The 7,435-nt window shown below is 39.0% G+C and overlaps 1 pseudogene; it reads right to left on the bottom strand.

Annotated features, from left to right (window-relative positions):
- Window positions 1-1,859: 1,859 nt before the first annotated feature.
- LOC120185301 lies at window positions 1,860-2,667 on the bottom strand (annotated as a pseudogene).
- Window positions 2,668-7,435: the final 4,768 nt, after the last annotated feature.

The following is a 7,435-nucleotide window of genomic DNA, read 5'->3' as shown; positions in this document are numbered from 1 at the left end:
AGGACACTTGCAAAAATTTTGAAATAAAATTATTAAATGAAACTAATAAATAAAAAGTAGAATCTAATATAATATGATAAAATAATTAGAGATATCTTTTTTCATTTTTTTATTATTTAAATTTTCAAACAGCTCAACTTGTATAATCCTAAATTTCACTAACGTGTACAGCAGTTTTTTTTAGCAACAAGGAGAGTCCCAAAATCCATAATATAATAATTTTCAGCTACATCTTTCTCCTTGGGTCCAGTATTATCAACATACTAACAGAAAAGAAGTAAAACAAGAATGCACATTCAGTTTTCAACAAAGATCTGGACTTGAAACTTCTTGATGAAAGAATTGAACTCCTAAATTTTTCAAAAGAGAGACAAGATTTACTGATATCACCACCAACATTCGATCTCTCCCAAAAAGAGGAAAAGAATTTAAAAATTATATCATTTAAACAAGAATCATGAATAGTCATGAAAGAACCACAAGAAAATCCGAATTATACCGGGTCTTGTTTACCGAATGACTGAGTAAGCTCTTCCGAAAGAAACCCCACCACAGTTGAAGAATCGTCAGCTTTAGACGTAATGGAAAGCCGGCTAGGCCTCGGGTGATGAGTGGCTCGGCGTCGTTGTTGTTGTGGGGAAGAAGGTCTTATAAGAGTCGTTAAAGTTCTCATTACCAACTCTCTTTCCGCTCCTCCAATTCTTACTAACGAATTCTTCAAGGCCGATCTCCTCAAACTCAAAGGTTTCGCCGGCTTGAACGACGTCGCAGGAGGATTCTTATGATTCCTGGACAGCGAGAATCCTTTGTGGAGAGAACAGCGGAAAGACCCAGGGTGCATTGTAGGGGATCACAAACACGTCCTCTTCCGGGGGTTGTGGGGAGAGCCAGATGAAAGCGGGTTGTTCTTGTTGTCGGAGGTGATGGAACGGTTGGTAGAGAAGGAAGAGAAGCGAAAGGAAGGCGAAGACGGAGGAGATGTGAAAGGAAGACGGAGGTTGAGGTGACTGGGGGAAGCAGAACGAGGGAAGAAGGTGGAAGAAGAGTGGGAATGGGTAGAGCTGGAGGAGAAACCAAAGGAAGGCGAAGATGGAGGAGAAGATCTTCGTCCGTGGAGGTTGAGGGGACTGGGGGAAGCGGCACGCGGGAAGAAGGTGGATGAACTTGAAGTGCACTCAGAGGTGGAAGAAGAAGAAGGGTGGGAATGGGTGGAGGGCGGCGCTTTGTTTCTTGATGATTGGAACGGTATTTTGACTTGAATTAATATTTTTAGAAAACAAAAGATGGTTTTGGCAGAGGCGAGGAGTGTGGTATATATAATAAAAAAAACCTGTGAGAAGAGGCTGAGGCTGGATATGGATTTTTAGACTTTAAAACTGCTTTAGGGAATCACCTGGGCTGGGTTGGGGTTTCCCATTACAAAGAAAGGTGAGTGGAGGGAAACGAACCTGTGATCTGTAAACTAATCTTAAAAGTAATTAATATATTTTACTCATCCTTTTATTTTCAAGTTCCAGGAAGGTGTTAAGAGTGCTACTTCTGTTCTGGGATGATCCTACTTCAACAAGCATTTCGGGATACAAAATGGTGAACAACTTGTATAACATTATGTTATTTGTTTTGCATAAAATCTTCAGGGTTTTTATCACTAACGAGAAAGTGTTACTACTTACGAGCTGTGCTACTTATGTGATGAAAACGTTTTCCAGATTATTAAAAATATTTGATGAAAACGTTTTATTATTTTTGTGATCTTACATGACTGGACTGAATAATATTTGTTTAGGCACTTGTAGTTCAAACAAATAAAATCTCAAGAGAGATGAAATTGAATTATGCCGAGTTTCATTTATTGATTCATACTAAAGTAAAATAATATGACTTCAATCAGGAAAATGAGTGGAAAAGTTATTCAAAACAAGCAACAAGCTTCTGGTTTTTGAGGTGTCTCTTTAGAAGAGTGACTGCAGATGTGTAACCACATTCTTGTCCAATTGGAAGGCCCTTGTGAGAATATCCGGATTGATTGGTTGGTTTGAGCCAGACAAAGCGTTAGCAATAGTGATAACCACTGCATTTTTGCTGCTCAGACCGGCAATGGCAACGGTCAGAGTGTTTCCTATATTGAACTGGAAGTGGATCAAACCAATCGGGAAAACGAAAACATCTCCGAAATATAGGATTTTAGCGATTAGACGATTCTCAGGATTGAATGTAACAAAGCCAACATAATGTGTTCCTTTTACCACAACCAGGATCTCAGTTCCTTGAGGAGGGTTTTGGCCACCATAAGGTGCGTAGTCAATTCAAACAAGAGATATGCCGAGAGTGTTAAGTCCTGAAATTTGATCAACATTGACAGTTGTTACATTCGATCCAACCAGATTCGATGTGTTTCCAGGCATGTTGAGGCCGGAGATGAAGAAGTCATCCGCTACAGCGAGCTTTGGGTCCTTGTAGAACTTCCCATTAACAAACACAACACGAAAGACAAGTTAGTTAATATATATCATCCAATATAATATTATTAATTAAGAATAGCATCTGCATCATGAGCCTACCGCCATTATTGGGGTCATCGATAGCCACACAAAAGTCCTAGAGAGGACTGGGGTCAAACGCCGAGGCCAAGAAGCAAACAAAGGCCAAGAGGGCGTATGCAACCATGAGAAAGGTGATTCCTTCCATTATAACATGGCTGGTTATTTGATATTGCTTTTTTTCGGTAACCAAAGAAAACTAATAAACAAACTATCCTAACTTACCTAATATAATCACTAATGCATCCTTCAATGTCCAACTGTTCCTCAATTCAACAGGTGTAGTGAACCTGTATAGATGTCCAATTCCTGTTAGGTTCATTTTGACCAGTCTATCCACCGTTTGATTTCCTTCCTGAAACACGTGGGTCGTCTTGACCTCACAATCCTTCTGCAACATCATAGAAATATGATGTCCTAGCATGAGTTCTAGTTGCGATTGTTCTTTCCTTTGCATGTTCTTCCATACTTCCTTATTGACCACCTCAACTATTATCTTCCTTGCATCTAGTTCTCAGGCTTTTTTAATCCTTCCAATACTACCCACTCTTAGCCTCTAGTATTGAGCAGGAACCTATCAACTTGTGGAATCCCGATCTGCATTAGTCCCTATTATCCCTTATAACACCTCCACAATATGATAGATTTGTCGAGTTGTCCTTTACGCCATATGTGTTTAATTTGACCACCCTTTCAGAGGTGGTGTCCATTTGGTTTCTGCCCTTGATTTACGTCCTTCGTTGGCATGTATTTCCTTTTCCGTTGTTGTAGCCCTACAAGTCTCCGCTACTAGCCATTTACTACGTTCCAATACAATTTTTTTCGAAGTTTTCTGGATCAAAGAGTTTTTTGTTCCTCTGTTTCCAAAGATTCCATATAATGACACTTAATAGTATATCCCATGTTTCCCATTTTCTTACAAACTGCGATGGATTGGCTAAGTTCTCGTATATCCAATCTTTTGTGTTTGCTGAGAAGAATCTGTCCATTTATCTTCTTTGATAAGCATCATCCATAATGAGCTTGCCATTGGACATTTTCGTAGTATATGATCCACGTCCTCCCATCCGTTGCCACAGCTTGCACATCTTCCATCTGCAAACGATTAAATTCTATCTTCATGCTCCACAGAATTAAGAAAAGAGTTATCTCCCAACCTCCAGCGGCAATAAAACAACATAAAACAAGCTGCTTATTGAAGAATCGTGCAAAGATAATGAAAGAGCATAAGAATTTTTAACGAGGTTCGGCAATGTGCTTACGTCCTCGGTGCCTAGGCGGCGCTAGAAGTTTTATTCAATGACTCATAGGTTTAGGTTATATCTATTTATAATAAAAAACTTGGTACATAATTACATAATTAACCTTGTACCGTACCGCTCCATCCCCTATCCTCTTTACTGGTATATTTATGAGCCATACCTATCAAATCTCCACCTTGGTGAATATCCTGCCCCTTGGAAACTTCAATGTGGGTTGGGTTACCTTACTTCTTTAACAACTCGAAACATTCAACAAGTCCAAGCAATGCTTGAACTTGTCTGTCATAACTGGCTTGGTGAACATATCAGCGACATTCTCATCAGTATGTACTTTCTGAAACAAAACCTCTCCAGATGCAACCAACTCTCTAATCTTGTGGAACCTTACATCAATATGTTTAGTTCTAGCACGATACACCTGATTCTTAGCCAAGTGAATAGAACTTTGATTATCACAAAGCAACTAAACTCCACCTTGTTAAACACCCAACTCCTTCACTAAACCAGTAAGCCATAAAGCTTCTTTTGCAGCTTCAGCCGCTGTCATGTATCAAGCTTCAGTTGTAGATAGTGCCACAACAGATTGAACAGTAGACTTCCAACAAATAGGCCCTCCACCAAGAGTAAACACATACCCTGTCGTAGATCTTCTATTATCAAAGTCACCTGCATAGTATGAATCCACATATCCTACAACCAAAGGATTATCCCGCTGACTACCAAAAACAATTCCATGTCCCACAGTACCCTTTACATACTGAAAAATCCACTTGACTGCTTCCCAATGTTGCTTACCAGGTTTAGACATGTACTTACAAACTTGACTAACATCATGAGCTAAATCAGGACGAGTACATACCATTGCATACATCAAGCAGCCAACAACATAGAATACGAAACCTTTGCCATATCTTCAGCTTCCTTATCTGTCTTCAGCACTGTTTTGATGAGAGCTTAAAGTGATTCACCAATGGAGTGCTAACTGGTTTTGCGCTGCTCATCGCAAACCTTTCTAGCATTTTCTCAACATAACCCCGTTGAGATAGCCACAGTTTCCTTGAGTCTCTGTCCCTGCAAATTTCCATTCCAAGAATTTTCTTTGCAGCACCTAAATCTTTCATATCAAATTCCTGACTCAATAAGGTTTTCAAACCAATAACATCATCCATGTTCTTCGCAGTAATCAACATACAATAACACAAAAATACAAGAACCATTATCAAGGCTCTTAACATAGACACAACAATCATACTCACATCGGTTGTAGCCAATCTTGATCATATAGGAGTCAAACCATTTATACCACTGTCTCGGAGACTGTTTCAACCCGTACAAAGATTTCTTCAATCTGCAAACTAAATGCTCATTTCCAAGTTGAGTGAAACCTTCAGGCTGTCGCATGTAGATCTGCTCCTCTAAATCACCATGTAAAAAAGCAGTTTTAACATCCATATGCTCTAAATGCAAATCCCAACTAGCCACCAATGCAAGTACTGCTCGGATTAAAATGTGCCTGACCACAGGAGAAAAGATTTCATCATAATCAACTCATTTCTTCTGTGAAAAACCCTTTCCTACCAAGCGAGCCTTGAACTTCTCCCCCTCTTTTTCTGTTACTGCTGGTTTCTTCTTATACACCCATTTACAACCAATCGACTTCTTACCCTCAGGAAGGGGAACTAACTCCCATGTACGATTGTGATTCAAAGACTCCATCTCCTCAACCATGGCAGCCATCCACTTGTCATTTTCCTGACTAGTAACGGTATCATGAAAAGTAACTGGATCATCACTGCTAACAGTAAGTGCAAAAGAGACCAAGTCTTCAAAACCCAATATGCTCGGGGGCTTTATATTTGTCCGTCTCACCCTGTCTCTGGCGAGACTATAATCCTGCAAATCATCGTAGCGGAACCACCAGAAGTCGGTTGAGAAGTTTATGGTTTCTCAACTGGAAACTGTCGAAATCCACCACTGTCGTGTCTTTCTTCTGCTGCAACATGGATTGTTCATAAAAAACAACGTCTCTACTGATCACAATTCTCTTCGCAACTAGATCCTAGAACTTGAATCCTTTGACACCTTTCTTGTAACCCAGAAAAATGCACTCCTTCTATTTTGCATCAAGTTTGGATCTCTCATCAGCAGATACATTCACATAAGCAGGACAACCAAAAATCTGTAAGTTATCAAAACTAACATCATGACCAGTCCATAGCTCTTCTATAACTTTCCCAGCCAATGATGCCCTTGGCGATCTGTTGATAAGATAACACGCCATGTTAATAGCCTCGGCCCAGAAGTGTTTGGGAAGCCCCACATTCAACCGCAAACATCTGGCTCTTTCATTCAACGACTGTTCATCCGTTCCGTAACACCATTCTGTTGTGGTGTCTTGCGCACTGTAAAATGTCTCTTAATCCCGTGCTCCTTACAGAAGTGTAAGAACTGTGAATCTAGGTATTATGTTACTTTTATTGACGATTTTTCACGAAAGTTTGGGTGTATTTCCATCCCCTGTCCTCTTTACTGGTATATTTATGAGTCATACCTATCTTTGCTCAACACCTCCAACAACATCCTTAAAATCCCCCAATACCAAATTTACCATGGCAAATGTTGCCACTATTGTCAATAATCCTGACAACTCTAGTTTGTCAAATCCATAATTGCACCCTCGACTTTAAAGTCTACTACGGTTGCCGCTAAATCAATTTACCAAAGTCCATTATGCCTCCGAAGCCAGGCTTCCTCTCGAACTCTACATCCCCAATTATCAATCCATATTACATTCATAATTTCACCACTAGCATCGATTTTTTTTATTAAGACAATCTCTCCAATATACAGTGCTAGAAGATAAAACAAAATCAGATACATCTAGGAAAACGTCAAGCATAATATACAAGACCAAACCGACTCCCTCCCCCAAAACCCATGTGTTATTACCATTACAAATGCAGTGTTCGGCTCACACCCGCCCATCAATCCCGATGTTCTTTTCGAAGCCTTCCAGCTCGATAAGAAAATAATTAAGCAACTTCAGTCCCGTTTCTGGTGGAATAACAACTAGAGGAATATTTCTAAATTCCATCAAACTTATGTACTAGCTAATTAATTATTTTCTGGATACTGTTTCACTTGTTTCTCTCGTTGAATTTAGTACTTCATTTGTTGAAAAAAATAAAGAGGTTTGCATATCAAACTTCTGTTAATGTTATTTTGGTCAAATTCATCTTGCAATGGCAATTTCTTTTTAGTTCAGATCTTGGAGTTCAGAGGTTATACCAACACCTTCTTAATTGTATAAGATATGATGCAGATTCGATTTAAATTGTGTTGAATTAAAGAAGGATCCAGTTGTGAAAGAAAATAAGTTAAAAGTTTCAATATTAAAAGTCATATCAGAAGTATTGATATATCTTGTATATCAATACATAGAAACATTGACGATAATAAATTTCATTACTTAACAAAGAGGCTTATGGGTACGTGGTCATGAATCAAATCAACATTGTCTTCCGTTTCTCGAAATAATTCGGATCTAAAGATTTAGTTTCTCTTAACTCATATAAACAGAGAGGAGCTAACATTTTTAATCATATAATACTTCAAACCAAGTAAATTGAATCA

Source organism: Hibiscus syriacus, unplaced genomic scaffold (genome assembly GCF_006381635.1).
Source record: "Hibiscus syriacus cultivar Baekdansim isolate YM2019G1 unplaced genomic scaffold, ASM638163v2 tig00113096_pilon, whole genome shotgun sequence".
Lineage (NCBI taxonomy): Eukaryota > Viridiplantae > Streptophyta > Magnoliopsida > Malvales > Malvaceae > Hibiscus > Hibiscus syriacus.
This window is presented reverse-complemented; position numbering and strand designations above follow the sequence as displayed.